This window comes from Caretta caretta, chromosome 11, assembly GCF_965140235.1.
Source record: "Caretta caretta isolate rCarCar2 chromosome 11, rCarCar1.hap1, whole genome shotgun sequence".
NCBI classification, from domain to species: domain Eukaryota; kingdom Metazoa; phylum Chordata; order Testudines; family Cheloniidae; genus Caretta; species Caretta caretta.
In genome coordinates this window covers 79,897,745-79,912,999 of record NC_134216.1, presented here as the reverse complement: position 1 = coordinate 79,912,999, position 15,255 = coordinate 79,897,745, and the positions used below count along the sequence as shown (strand labels likewise).

The following is a 15,255-nucleotide window of genomic DNA, read 5'->3' as shown; positions in this document are numbered from 1 at the left end:
TCATCATCTAGACCCATGGAAAAGAAGCCCTTGAGGAATTCCACCATGATTTCAACAATTTCCATCCCACCACCAACCTCAGCCTGGTCCAGTCCACACAAGAGATCCACTTCCTGGACACTACAGTGCTAATAAACAATGGTCACATAAACACCACCCTATACCAGAAACCTATTGACCGCTATTCCTACCTACATGCCTCCAGCTTTCATCCAGACCACACCACACGATCCATTGTCTACAGTCAAGCTCTGTGATACAACCGCATTTGCTCCAACCTCTCAGACAGAGACAAACACCTATAAGATCTCTATCAAGCGTTCGTACAACTACAATACTCACCTGCTGAAGTGAAGAAACAGATTGACAGAGCCAGAAGAGTACCCAGAAGTTACCTACTACCGGACAGGCCCAACAAAGAAAATAACAGAACGGCACTAGCTGTCACCTTCAGCCCCCAACTAAAACCTCTCCAACGAATCATTAAGGATCTACAACCTATCCTGAAGGACGACCCATCACTCTCACAGATCTTGGGAGACAGGCCAGTCCTTGCTTACAGACAGCCCCCCAACCTGAACCAAATACCAACAACCACACACCACACAACAGAACCACTAACCCAGGAACCTATCCTTGCAACAAAGCCCATTGATAGCTGTGCCCACATATCTCTATTCAGGGGACACCGTCATAAGGCCTAATCACATCAGCCACACTATCAGAGGCTCATTCACTTGCACATCTACCAATGTGATATATGCCATCATGTGCCAGCAATGCCCCTCTGCCATGTACATTGGCTAAACCGGACAGTCTCTACGTAAAAGAATAAATGGACACAAATCAGATGTCAAGAATTATAACATTCATAAACCAGTCGGAGAACACTTCAATTTCTTTGGTCACTCAATTGTGACCTAAAAGTGGCAATTCTTCAACAAAAAAACTTCAAAAACAGACTCCACTGAGAGACTGCTGAATTGGAATTAATTTACAAACTGGATACAATTAACTTAGGCTTGAATAAAGACTGGGAGTGGATGGGTCATTACACAAAGTAAAACTATTTCCCCATGTTTATCCCCCCCCCTCCCCCGGCTGTTCCTCAGACGTTCTTGTCAACTGCTGGAAATGGCCCACCTTGATTATCACTGCAAAAGGTTCCCCCCGCTCCCGCTCTCCTGCTGGTAATAGCTCACCTTACCTGATCACTCTTGTTACAGTGTGTATGGTAACACCCATCGTTTCATGGTCTCTGTGTATATAAATCTCCCCACTGTGGCGGTTCAATACAAGACAGGACACGGCTTTAGACAAGCAAGCAGGCTGGTCTGCTGATGGGATCTCTCCTGTCAGCTTTTCCACCTCTCTTTTATTTCTCTCCCCCCTGCGCATTACATACTCCGACCGCAAAAGGCATCAACAAAAGGAAATAATATGACTTTGATTAATATTCTTAATTACCAGCCTCTATCTACTACAATCTTTGTTCTCAGGCCTTGAGCCTAGGCCAAGGAAGCTTCCCACGGTTGATGTCCTTATTTTGACTTCCCAAATGGTCCATGTTTTCATGGTCCATGTCCTTGGACAGAGCAGAGCAATGTGTGCATAGCTCCTACACAACAGTCAGGGTGTGCCCTGACTGTTCCCATGTGCATGAACGCTACATGAACTCTTCATCCCCCCTTTTTTTTGTTATTTGTGCTCGGCCATCTCATCAATTTGCTTTTGCAAGTGATTTAACTCCCAGACTGACAAGGACATAACTCGGGGAGCCTGCCAGGGCGGGTCTCTACAAAGCCTTAGCAAAGAGGGAATACATTGTATACAGCAGCAGCAAAATATAAGCCCAACAATTACAAACACAGCATAACCGAAAAGTTGTCGCAGCCATCCTAGAAAGGGCAGCCATCCTGTAAGCCAATTCCAAAAGCCCTCAAACCCCAGATCTTGGCGTATGTGTGCCGTAAGATTGGCCAATTCGGCCAGTCTAGTTTCGATGGAGCGACTATTTTCAGTGAAATTAAAACAACACATATGCCGAAACGTGGAACAGCCTAGATGGTGTTTCAAGAGCAGGAAATCAATGGCTGCTCTGTTATCTAAAATTGCATCCCTTAATTCGTGCTGCTCTGTGTTAAGTAGGGCAATTGCCTGGGATGTTGTATTAATTGCCTTTGCCGCAAAGCATGCCAGGTTATTTAAAGTTCTGGCTGTATAAGTGGCAAGCCCGGGAACTCCAACAATAGAGGCCGCTAAGGCGGTATACTCAGCGCGGCTAAAAAGATCAACATCTGCAACACAGGTTTCAGAGGAACAGCCGTGTTAGTCTGTATTCGCAAAAAGAAAAGGAGTACTTGTGGCACCTTAGAGACTAACCAATTTATTTGAGCATGAGCTTTCGTGAGCTACAGCTCACTTCATCAGATGTTTACCGTGGAAACTGCAGCAGACTTTATATACACACAGAGAATATGAAACAATACCTCCTCCCACCCCACTGTCCTGCTGGTAATAGCTTATCTAAAGTGATCAACAGGTGGGCCATTTCCAGCACAAATCCAGGTTTTCTCACCCTCCACCCCCCCACACAAATTCACTCTCCTGCTGGTGCTAGCCCATCCAAAGTGACAACTCTTTACATAATCAAGTCGGGCTATTTCCTGCATAGATCAAGGTTTTCTCACATCCCCACCCCCACCCCCATACACACACAAACTCACTCTCCTGCTGGTAATAGCTCATCTAAACTGACCACTCTCCAGGTTTAAATCCAAGTTAAACCAGAACATCTGGGGGGGGGGTAGGAAAAAACAAGAGGAAACAGGCTACCTTGCATAATGACTTAGCCACTCCCAGTCTCTATTTAAGCCTAAATTAATAGTATCCAATTTGCAAATGAATTCCAATTCAGCAGTTTCTCGCTGGAGTCTGGATTTGAAGTTTTTTTGTTTTAAGATAGCGACCTTCATGTCTGTGATTGCGTGACCAGAGAGATTGAAGTGTTCTCCGACTGGTTTATGAATGTTATAATTCTTGACATCTGATTTGTGTCCATTTATTCTTTTACGTAGAGACTGTCCAGTTTGACCAATGTACATGGCAGAGGGGCATTGCTGGCACATGATGGCATATATCACATTGGTGGATGTGCAGGTGAACGAGCCTCTGATAGTGTGGCTGATGTTATTAGGCCCTGTGATGGTGTCCCCTGAATAGATATGTGGGCACAATTGGCAACGGGCTTTGTTGCAAGGATAAGTTCCTGGGTTAGTGGTTCTGTTGTGTGGTATGTGGTTGTTGGTGAGTATTTGCTTCAGGTTGCGGGGCTGTCTGTAGGCAAGGACTGGCCTGTCTCCCAAGACTTGTGAGAGTGTTGGGTCATCCTTTAGGATAGGTTGTAGATCCTTAATAATGCGTTGGAGGGGTTTTAGTTGGGGGCTGAAGGTGACCGCTAGTGGCGTTCTGTTATTTTCTTTGTTAGGCCTGTCCTGTAGTAGGTAACTTCTGGGAACTCTTCTGGCTCTATCAATCTGTTTCTTTACTTCTGCAGGTGGGTATTGTAGTTGTAAGAAAGCTTGACAGAGATCTTGTAGGTGTTTGTCTCTGTCTGAGGGGTTGGAGCAAATGCGGTTGTATCGCAGAGCTTGGCTGTAGACGATGGATCGTGTGGTGTGGTCAGGGTGAAAGCTGGAGGCATGCAGGTAGGAATAGCGGTCAGTAGGTTTCCGGTATAGGGTGGTGTTTATGTGGCCATTGTTTATTAGCACTGTAGTGTCCAGGAAGTGGATCTCTTGTGTGGACTGGACCAGGCTGAGGTTGGTGGTGGGATGGAAATTGTTGAAATCATGGTGGAATTCCTCAAGGGCTTCTTTTCCATGGGTCCAGATGATGAAGATGTCATCAATATAGCGCAAGTAGAGTAGGGGCTTTAGGGGACGAGAGCTGAGGAAGCGTTGTTCTAAGTCAGCCATAAAAATGTTGGCATACTGTGGGGCCATGCGGGTACCCATAGCAGTGCCGCTGATCTGAAGGTATACATTGTCCCCAAATGTGAAATAGTTATGGGTAAGGACAAAGTCACAAAGTTCAGCCACCAGGTTAGCCGTGACATTATCGGGGATAGTGTTCTTGACGGCTTGTAGTCCATCTTTGTGTGGAATGTTGGTGTAGAGGGCTTCTACATCCATAGTAGCCAGGATGGTGTTATCAGGAAGATCACCGATGGATTGAAGTTTCCTCAGGAAGTCAGTGGTGTCTCGAAGGTAGCTGGGAGTGCTGGTAGCGTAGGGCCTGAGGAGGGAGTCTACATAGCCAGACAATCCTGCTGTCAGGGTGCCAATGCCTGAGATGATGGGGCGCCCAGGATTTCCAGGTTTATGGATCTTGGGTAGTAGATAGAATATCCCAGGTCGGGGTTCCAGGGGTGTGTCTGTGCGGATTTGATCTTGTGCTTTTTCAGGAAGTTTCTTGAGCAAATGCTGTAGTTGCTTTTGGTAACTCTCAGTGGGATCACAGGGTAATGGCTTGTAGAAACTCGTGTTGGAGAGCTGCCGAGCAGCCTCTTGTTCATATTCCGACCTATTCATGATGACAACAGCACCTCCTTTGTCAGCCTTTTTGATTATGATGTCAGAGTTGTTTCTGAGGCTGTGGATGGCATTGCGTTCCGCATGGCTGAGGTTATGGGGCAAGTGATGCTGCTTTTCCACAATTTCAGCCCGTGCACGTCGGCGGAAGCACTCTATGTAGAAGTCCAGTCTGCTGTTTCGACCTTCAGGAGGAGTCCATCTAGAATCCCTCTTTCTGTAGTGTTGGCAGGGAGACCTCTGTGGATTAGTATGTTGTTCAGAGGTATTTTGGAAATATTCCTTGAGACGGAGACGTCGAAAATAGGATTCTAGGTCACCACAGAACTGTATCATGTTCGTGGGGGTGGAGGGGCAGAAGGAGAGGCCCCGAGATAGAACAGCTGCTTCTGCTGGGCTGTAAAGAGTTGTCACTTTGGATGGGCTAGCACCAGCAGGAGAGTGAATTTGTGTGGGGGGGTGGAGGGTGAGAAAACCTGGATTTGTGCTGGAAATGGCCCACCTGTTGATCACTTTAGATAAGCTATTACCAGCAGGACAGTGGGGTGGGAGGAGGTATTGTTTCATATTCTCTGTGTGTATATAAAGTCTGCTGCAGTTTCCACGGTAAACATCTGATGAAGTGAGCTGTAGCTCACGAAAGCTCATGCTCAAATAAATTGGTTAGTCTCTAAGGTGCCACAAGTACTCCTTTTCTATCTGCAACACAGTCTTCTGAAAGGGGTACACCTCTTTTACTGCGCTTTTGGCCAGCAAAAGGCAGAATGAGTGTCATTCTGCTGAGGCAGCAAAGGGTGCCATCGCTTAAATTTGCGGGAATGTAACTAAAGGTGCGTGAGCCGCAGGTAAAAAACCACCCTGATGGTAGGATGATATGGCCATAATTGTACGAAACATTCATGGCGTGGGAACAATTTAAAAGGAGTTGAGAAATTTGCCGACAGCCGAAGGGCACCTTTGTACTAGTGCAGTTAACCACACGTGCACAAGTGACATTGTTGGCCCCGGCCGAATACGGTGTGTGGAGGGATATGGCCGTGTGAGGCAAGGTATAGTTGGCAGGGCCCCAATTAGCCATGCCAGAGTACTGGGAAGAGAGATTCGCGTAAGCAGCGAGCATCGTCTCATTCCCAATTTCCTCAGGGTGATGACATACTGGAATAAGGCATGTACCTAACAATTCTCCGGCTGCTACAGAATTAGATAAACAAAAGTGGGTAACATTTGCTATTGAAGCCAATCTTTCCCATAGGTTATATGTCATTCGGGCCCGTAACGGAGAAAGCGCTTCCGAGCCAACCCCTACAGGAAATAGCAGACACAAAAAGCATACAATCAATACAGAATTAGCAGTAATTTGGGCAAGAATTGCCACAAACAAGGTCTCAGGAGTCTCTGGCTGTTGGTTTGCTGCCAGTCGTTGTTGAGCCGCGGCGACCAATGCTTTTACTGCTCCCCATGTCACGGGCTGGCTTGGGACGCTACGCCTCTTCCGTTTCCGTCCCTTCGCTGTCGACCCGGGAGGCACCGCGCTCTCCTCCAGGGTCAGCTGAAACTCCGGTATGGGTGTTTCCCTGGTGCCACGCCATGCTGCTTCAGTGCCGGTCGCACACACCGGGCCGGAACCCACAACGGTCCTGTAGGGAGAGACACAGCAGCATATCCCCGACCCCAAGTGATTAGAGGTACTGGGCCCAGCCATTGCGGATCGGGCAGCTGACGGTAATAGACACGCGGTCTTTCCAGTACCTCGGATTTATGAAAATGCCGATCCGCAGGGGTCTGCTGATCTGCGTTCAGCATTAAATTATTTAAGGTGAACAAAAGGATATGCAATTGTTGCTGAATGTCTCCTAAGGTTCGGAGACGCAGCTCCCCTTGTTTTAATTGTTTGTCGAGCAAGGTTTTTAGCGTGCGATTTGCACGTTCAACAATGGCTTGGCCCGTGGAATTATAAGGGATCCCGTGTGTGAGACGGACGTCCCATTGGACACAAAGGGTGGAAAGGGCTGTGGAGCAATAGGCTGGGGCATTATCTGTTTTTATCTGGCTCGGGCGACCCATAACAGCAAAACAGGCTAGCAAATGGTGAATAACTTTGGGAGTGGCTTCCCCACGCTGTGGGGTCGCCCAGAGGAATCCCGAATAGGTATCAATGGAAACATGTAAAAACGAATAGGGGCGGAATTGTGGCACGTGAGTGACATCCATTTGCCACAGCTGATTCGCTGCGGTACCTCTGGGGTTAACGGCATAAGAAAAGGTAGGGGCAGCAGCGGCACAGTGGGGGCAGGAACGAACAATAGAACGTGCATGATCAGCAGGAATGTGAAAGTGCCGGGCCAAAACAGAGGCAGACTGATGAAAAAAGGCATGGCTTTCAATGGGGTCAGAAAAAAGGGAATTTACCTGACCACGCAACGCGTGATCGGCGCGTGCATTGCCCTCAGTAAGTAGCCCAGGCAGAGGGGTATGACTGCGAATATGAGCAACAAAGTAAGGGAAATTACGAGTGGTGATGAGATACTGTAAAGACAAAAACAGGCGAAGGAGGTCTGCATCGACCTGAGGGGTAATGAGGGCTAGGGGTAAATGATCAATTACCTGATAAACATAATGGGTGTCCACAATCAAATTAAAGGGACAATCAGCAAAAAGTTGAAAGGCCAAAATAACAGCAGCCAGTTCTGAACGCTGCGCGGAACGCTGAGGCAGCGTAAAACGAGAATGCCAACGAGGGGGGTCACCTAATTGATAGCTGACAACACCTCGACGTGGAGAGCCATCAGTAAAAAGAGTGACAGCTGAAACAATGGGTTGAGAGCGGCTAAGACGGTGGACAACTAGGGGCACCTGTTGGGTAATTACCAATCGGGGATCTTTTGGGGGATTATAAGAGATCTCTCCCACATAATCACAAAGAGCAACCTGCCAGGCCAAGGAGGTGTGGCACAAGAAATCAAATTCACTACGGGACAAGGGGAACACAATGGCAACTAGATCAGTGCCCGTGAGCTGCACTGCACGGTGGCGGGCTTTACGAACAAGATCAGACAGGGCGTCTAAATAAGGATAAATGTTCCGAGGAGGAGTGGATGACAAATATATCCACTCTATGATGGAGACGGCTGTGTCCGTATGAGGTACAAACAGAGCCGCAGTAGGCGTATGAGGGGTGGCAAGGAGAACCAACCGTAGGGGACGGACCTCAGTGAGTCTATCCACAAACTGCTGACTCAACACTGCATTGATTTGTCGAATGCAGGCAATGTGCTCCTCAGTGATGGCAATAACTGCGCCCAGTGCCCGAGCTCCACGTAGGAGCTCGAACAACGGCTGCAGCATTGATGTGGGGAGATGGAAGTAGGGTCGAATCCAATTTAAATGACCCAAAATCTGTTGTAATTTAACAAGGGTTAGGGGTTGAGGTAGAACCAGTTCTGGGCGAACAGGGGCGGCATAGGTTTGTAAAACCTTATGCCCAAGGTAGTGGTAGGGATAAGAGCGTTGGATTTTTTCTGGTGCCACTAATAGGCCATTTTGGCCGAGAATCTGGGACAAAGATTCAAGCTGTTCTGCCGTAACCTGGGGACCACTAAGCAAAATGTCATCCATATAATGGTAGACCTTTAGTGTGGGGGTATTGGGCACGAAAAGGGGCGAGGGCCCGATCCACAAAGAGCTGACACAAGGTCGGACTATTTTGCATTCCCTGGGGCAAGACTTTCCACTGATACCTATGAGAGGGTTGCTGATTATTATATAGTGGCACTGTAAACGCAAATTTTTCGCGATCTTGTGGGCAAAGGGGGATGGTGAAAAAACAATCCTTTAAATCTAACACACAAAGCTGATCGGTTTGAGGAATTAAATTTGGGTTCGGCAAGTCAAATTGTAAGGGGCCCATGGGTTGTATGCGTTTATTTATTTCCCTTAAATCATGTAAGAGCCGCCATGCACCAGATTTTTCCTTAATAACGAACTCCGGGGTGTTCCAGGGACTAGTGGAGCGTTCCAAGCACTGTGCATGCAAATGTTGCACAAGCGAATGAAGCGCTTTCAGCTTCTCTAGGGGGAGGGGCCACTGGTCAATCCATACGGGCTCTAAGGATTGCCACACCAAGGGTAATGCGGAGGGCAAGGTGGACGCGGGAGGGTTTTGGGCCATTAGATATTAATATCGAGGGTGGTGTCCAGCTTTGTAAGTAAGTCACGGCCCCAAATATTGAGGTGGACAGGGAGCACAAAAGGGCGTATTGTAGCAAGGGCACGGCCTCCTGGTTTAGAGACCGTGACCCAAGACAAACTTTGGCGCCCGGGTTTACTACCCCCAATCCCCCACAACTCTTCAGAAGGAACTGTGGGCCAACTGACCGGCCACTCCGGATCGCGAATCACCGTAACGTCAGCTCCAGTGTCCAACAGCCCTGTAAAAGGAACATTATTTAAGAGAAGTGTTAACTGAGGTTTCGAGGGGCGGACCGACATGGTTAGAGCCACAAGTGCAGAGAACGTGTTGTGAGATGGCGACTGAGCCAGCGTCGATCCAAAGCCGCCTCCGCCCCGGGCTCGATCCTCGGCAGCTGGCACCTGATAGGGGACTAAAATCAATTGCGCAATTGACCGTCCACACGGGAGCGACTGTGGAAGATGGGTCCATACCTGAACCTTAATAACGCCGGTGTAGTCGGCGTCAATGACCCCTGGGATGACAAAAAAACCCTGTTTCCCAGCGTGTGAGCGAGGGAGAACCAGACCCACAAATCTGGCAGGGAGAGGTCCCGTCACCTGGGTAGGTATGGCGCAAACCTCCCCCGGCAACCGAAAGTCAGCGTCCTCCTGCATAATCAAATCAAGCACTGCACTTCCAGCAGTCGCCGCCTTCATGGAGTCTATGGGTTTTAAAGCAGAGGAACAGTTGTCTGAGTGGGAAACACCCCCGTTTGGCCCTGGGTTCGGGGGGGACCCGTCGTGCGGTTTCCTGACCTGCTACGACACTGATTAGCCCAGAGATAGCCCTTCCGACACTTGGGGCACTTCTTTGAGGGGCGAGCGGGTGCCGTTGATGAGCGGCTCTCCCGCTGAAAATGACCCTCCTTACCACAGCGGTAACAACGCTTCCCCTCCTTCCCGCTTTTCCGCAGGGCGGCAGCCAGAACTCCAGCCTTATGGGCTTGGGTGCCAATGTTTTGGCACGCCCGCAGCATGTCTGAGAGCTCTAGAATCCCAGAGGCTTGTGCCGCCTGGAGAGCACAGCGGCAATCCTCGTTCGCATTTTCAACTGCCATTTTTAACAGGATCTCCTGAGCTGCCGCAGGGCTATCCACCTGTCGGAGGATAGCCTCCTGCAATCTGTTGGTAAAATCCATAAAGGACTCTGACGCACCCTGAGGGATACTGGCAAAGCTTTTGGTAGGCTTGCCTGAATCCGGGACCTTCCGGAAAGCATGCTGGGCGCAAGTGGAAATAATGGGGAAGTAGGCCGGAGGGAGTTGAGACTGCAGCTGGAGAGTAGCAAACTGGCCCTCCCCTGCCAATTGCTCATAAATGACACCTTGCTCTCTATACACCTGGGCTTGGCGTTCCGCCATCTGCCGAAATTCACTAAGCCAAATAACATACTGACTGGGTGTCAGCATCATGCGCAACAGCGCCTTCCAGTCTTCAGGGACCAGAGAGTACCCAGAACCTAGCCCTTCAATGAGACCCCGCACATACGTGCTGGTCAGGCCGAACTCGTGAATCGCTTTCTTTACCTCTCTGATCACCGAGTAAGGCAAACTGACCCAGTTTGCAACCTGGTTGCCCTGGCCATCATCCTGCCAGGTCACCGGACAGACTGAGACCAGCTCAGCCAGCTCCTCTGCTGTAAGATCTGAGCAAGTCTTCGCTGCGTGAACCATTTGTTGCACCAGCGAGAGCCCCTGAGCAGACGCGGACGACCCTCCGGGGGGCCCCGGAGCATGGGGCCCCACGGGGGGAGGGTGATCACACACCGGCTCTGGTGGGGAAGGCCAGGGAGACGGTGGTAATAGAGGCACTGGGGGCGAAGCAGGGGGAGGAATGGTTGCAGGAGCGGATGGGGGTGGCGAGATCGGCAGCCCCTCTGTTGGTGCGGGAGAGGGCCTTTCCGAGGCAACACATTGTGTCGCATCGCTAGGAGGGGGGACGGCTGCAGGAGTGGACGGGAGTGGCGAGAGCATCAGCCTCGCGAGGGAGGGCCTGTCCAAAGCGACACGCTGTATCGCGTCACGGCAGAGGTGCCAGGCATGTAAAGCCTGCACGGGCGCCCGAGGCTCCTTGTGCAATGTCTGGCCCGACCGCTCCCAGTCCGCTAGCTTAAGGGTTCCAGCTTCAGGGTACCACAGGCATTGGGCACTCACCTCCTGTAGCAGGAGAGTGAGTTCTCGAGTGGGACAGTCATGCTGAGCCTTACGCAGCAAATACTGCTGCTCATTGCGGTGTTGCACTTGCAAAGCAGAGAGGGAGCTTCCCATACTTACCACAATGAAAAATACTCACCGGGATCCACGAAGCGGATGAGTGACATGTCTGAATCCCTTGCGGGGCGAGGTGAGTGCTGAGGGCCCCACGTTGGGCGCCAGTTGTGGCGGTTCAATACAAGACAGGACACGGCTTTAGACAAGCAAGCAGGCTGGTCTGCTGATGGGATCTCCCCTGTCAGCTTTTCCACCTCTTTTATTTCTCTCCCCCCTGCGCATCACATACCCCAACCGACCGCAAAAGGCATCAACAAAAGGAAATAATATGACTTTGATTAATATTCTTATTTACCAGCCTCTATCTACTACAATCTTTGTTCTCAGGCCTTAAGCCTAGGCCAAGGAAGCTTCCCACGGTTGATGTCCTTATTTTGACTTCCCAAATGGTCCATGTTTTCATGGTCCATGTCCTTGGACAGAGCAGAGCAATGTGTGCATTGCTCCTACACAACAGTCAGGGTGTGCCCTGACTGTTTCCAGGTGCATGAACGCTACATGAACTCTTCACCCCACTGTATTTTCCACTTGAATGCATCCGATGCAGTGAGCTGTAGCTCACGAAAGCTTATGCTCAAATAAATTTGTTAGTTTCTAAGGTGCCACAAGTCCTCCTTTTCTTTTTGCGGATACAGACTAACACGGCTGCTACTCTGAAGCCTACTATCAAGAACTGGCCTAATCTGATGACAGTCTGTGAACAAAATCGTGAAAAAATAGATGGCACTGTCACAGCCAAAGTTCTCAACATTGGTCTGAAGAGAAATGTTGGACACATGCTGAGTACCCTGAAGCCTATTTCTGTAGCCTCAAACGAAACACAGGGAAATCTCTGTTTTATTGCTGACACTGGAAATTTGGAAGTAACTGAGCGAGATCTTAAAGAGAGAAATGTGCAATGACAGAGTTAAATTAAAAGCATTAAAAAAACGAATGGGATAAGCACTATCTCCAGCTCAATTTCTTGCAAATATTCTCAGTACTCGGTACCAGGGTCAAACCTTAACTGCTGAAGAGGAGTTGGCGATGACATGGACATCCAGCAATGATCCCTCTATAATGCCAACTATAATAAACTTCAGAGCTCAGGGTGAACCATTCAAGAAATATATGTTTGCTGATGATATTTTAAAGAAAGTCACACCAGTGAACTGGTGGAAGTCACGTAAGCACTTGGATTCAGAGACTGTTGAAGTGGTAATCTCACTTTTAACAGCAGTAGCTTCTTTTGCTAGTGTAGAAATAATATTTTCTTCCTTTGGACAAATTCATTCCAAATTGAGAAGTCGTTTGGGACCTGAAGAAGCAGGGAAGCGTGTTTTTCTTTTCCAGGTTATGAACAAACAGGAAAATGAAGGTGAAGACGACTGAGTTAGCTGCAGAAGCCAGTATTTTAAGTTTCTCATGTTGACCTGGCTGACATTTTAGTTAAAAACAATTTGAACACAAACAAACCTGATTTTAAAAAACTTGAATGTTTAACTAAATTCAAAAATTTATATGCTTGTTTTGTTAAAATATTATATGTTTGCTGTTGAAGAAAAAAAATCCAGAATACTTAATGTTGTTGTTTTAGTTAAATAAAACAATTTAAATGTCTGTCTGGCGATGTTCTCCTCCTAATACAGCATGGCAAGAAAATCCTCCAAACATTAATGATTAACCCGTTGAATTGGAGATAGTTCACCTCCCAGTGACTTCATAAATATCTGCTTCAATTACCTTTGGTAAATGAAATAACTGAACAATTATTCATTTTCTAATATAGCTGTAAAACTAATATGAAAAGTTTTCAGAATAAATCATTTTAAAAATGTATAGTGTGTACCATCTAAAAATGAAACCTACATCTATCTCTGAGTTGTGAAGAATATGTATTAAGGTTATAACAACCAACAAGAATGCACTTTTTTATATAGAAACCCATGATTAAATAGAGTGTTCCTGACTAGTGATTTAAATCAAATCCACCCTGATCTGCAGCCTCTCATCTTGCAGCAGGATGCTGAATGACAATACATTCTACCCATGAATACACTCTTGCATCGCTGAGCTAGCTGCTGGGCTGTCTCTTGAGAGGAGCAGATCTACAAAGGGAGCACATTCTACAGCTCTTTGACATTTTTAAAGTTTCCAGTATTTCAGCACAAGATTGTACAATTTTGCAAGGAAGTTTCATGCCAATTTATTTTGCCATTTTTCAACCAGTTCACAGAGGTGGTTGACATTTTGTGAAAATACTATTTACAATGTTGCTGAAAAATTGTGAACATTTTTCTGAAAAGCTGACTGCATTTTTGGACCAGATCCAGTCTATTCCAACCTTTCTGCGCTGTTTTGCTGTGGTGTTTTCTGGAGGCTGACATTTTAGGACATGATATGCTAAAAGCCTGCCTGTTCTTCCTTCCTCAAAAAGATAACTGCCAGTATTTGAACTTATTTTCCTTCAACTCCATTTATTCATCAACAGCAGCCACTAGATGGCACACTTCTTTTCAGAACCAAAGATAACTGAACAACCTGTCTAATAAAAACATATCTACCTCTTATATAGTTTTTCCATCAGTAGATCTCAGAGCTCTTACAAAGGAGGGCAATGTCCCCATTTTACAGATGAGTAAACTAAGCAACAAGGTAGAGAAGTGAATCTTCACCTCCATCATCTCTTTTTCCAGGTGGAATCACAGAATTCTCCCACTCTCAGACCAGGCCCTGGGCTGCAGTCTGCTCTGCTCAGCCATGATTACCGCAGCAGGGCCTGACTTATCTTCAGCTCCTGCAATTTTGTTCCTGCTGGGAGTAATGACAGTGGTATCCAATAACCAAACAGCCTTCTCAAAGCAATACCTCCTTTAGTAGGAACAGAGGCAGTTAGGAGAAAACAGATTTTAAAACAATAAACTAGTGTATACTCAAGCCTGCGTCTCCCAAAGGCTTACCATTCCTTGAGCTCAGGAAGGCCCAGCTCCTTCAGATTCCCTCTACTGGGTCTCTGTCAGTCTGTCCCACTGGGTAGCCCCTGACAATTACCAGTCAAGTGGGATGGGGCTCGGGGTACAATTTGCTGTTGTCTTGAAGCCTCTTTATGCAGGTGTTATGATGGCGGTTGGGTGAAACCATTGAATCTGGTAGTTGTGACAGCCATCCTTCAGGATAAATGTAAGAAGCAGTTAAGCTCCTTGTTGGAATAAGATAGCTGGAACAATAGGAGCCCCCACCCAAAACGTAGCTACATGCAAGGCTGGTCAGAAAAAGAGCTATTTGGGCAGAGGAGTTTCACTGGCTATTGTTTGATGGAGGCATGTATATCTGGAGCAGAAGCACTCAGAGGCAGAGAGAAGCCAAAAAAAAAACCCCAAGCCAACAACGAGAGAAGAACTGGGAAAAAGGCCCTGAGAGAAAGTGAAGAGAAGTCGCTTTGCAGGGGGAGTGCTGGCTGGAAAAAGGTTTGGAGCTGCAAGCAAGGAAACTGCCTCCATGAGTTTGATTCCTCCTGTGTTCAGGGAAACAGGACTTTGTACATTGTTTGTAAATAAACAGGATTCTATCAAAGAAACACCTGACTCCATCCTCAGTTTCTTCTCCTTACAAAAACAGCCCATGAGATGCCAAGTATTGGCTAACTGAGCAGGTCGAAGAGGTGACCACTGGTTACAGTGGCACAACAAGGTCCCAAAGCTCCTTTGCCCCTAGTGCAGAGCTGGCTCTGTCATCTCCTTCACAAGAGTCCGGAGCACCAGCAGCATGTTGTGGTGCATAGGTTGTATGGCTGTGACAGTCCTGCTATTCCCTAGCTACCACAGGGCCCATCAGGCAACCAATGACCTTTAGGAGAACTCCATCAGAGGATATATCTTCTGGTGGGCAGTGGGCAGGAGAAACAAATAAGGTTTGTTTTTAAAAAATTCCTGGTTTGGTTTGGGGTTTGTTTTTTCTTCCTTTAAGTAAACATCCTCTAATAATAAAGAATGAGGAGGAAATATAGGAACTCGGTGGTAGAGTTTTCAAAAGAGCAGGGTTTTCTTTAGTAGCAAATGGGTTGCATTGCTGAAACAACATGGGGAATTGGCAGCTTGATATACAAACTATTCTCTGAGGGCATCGTCCATGGTTCATAATGGTGGAATTTTGTTAAAGTTTCTAAAATAGAAGCTGAAGAGTCC

General features: G+C 47.5%; 1 long non-coding RNA gene across 1 annotated transcript in view; it reads right to left on the bottom strand.

The window, feature by feature from the left end:
• Positions 1 to 12,922: 12,922 nt before the first annotated feature.
• The window catches only part of LOC142068594 (uncharacterized), a 32,439-nt gene continuing 30,106 nt past the window's right edge, over positions 12,923 to 15,255 (bottom strand). The window contains exons 2-3 of the long non-coding RNA XR_012664477.1: positions 14,032 to 14,238; positions 12,923 to 13,885 (exon numbers count right to left, since the gene is read on the bottom strand). This is a non-coding gene — a long non-coding RNA (uncharacterized LOC142068594). The remainder of the gene's footprint in view (positions 13,886 to 14,031; positions 14,239 to 15,255) is intronic.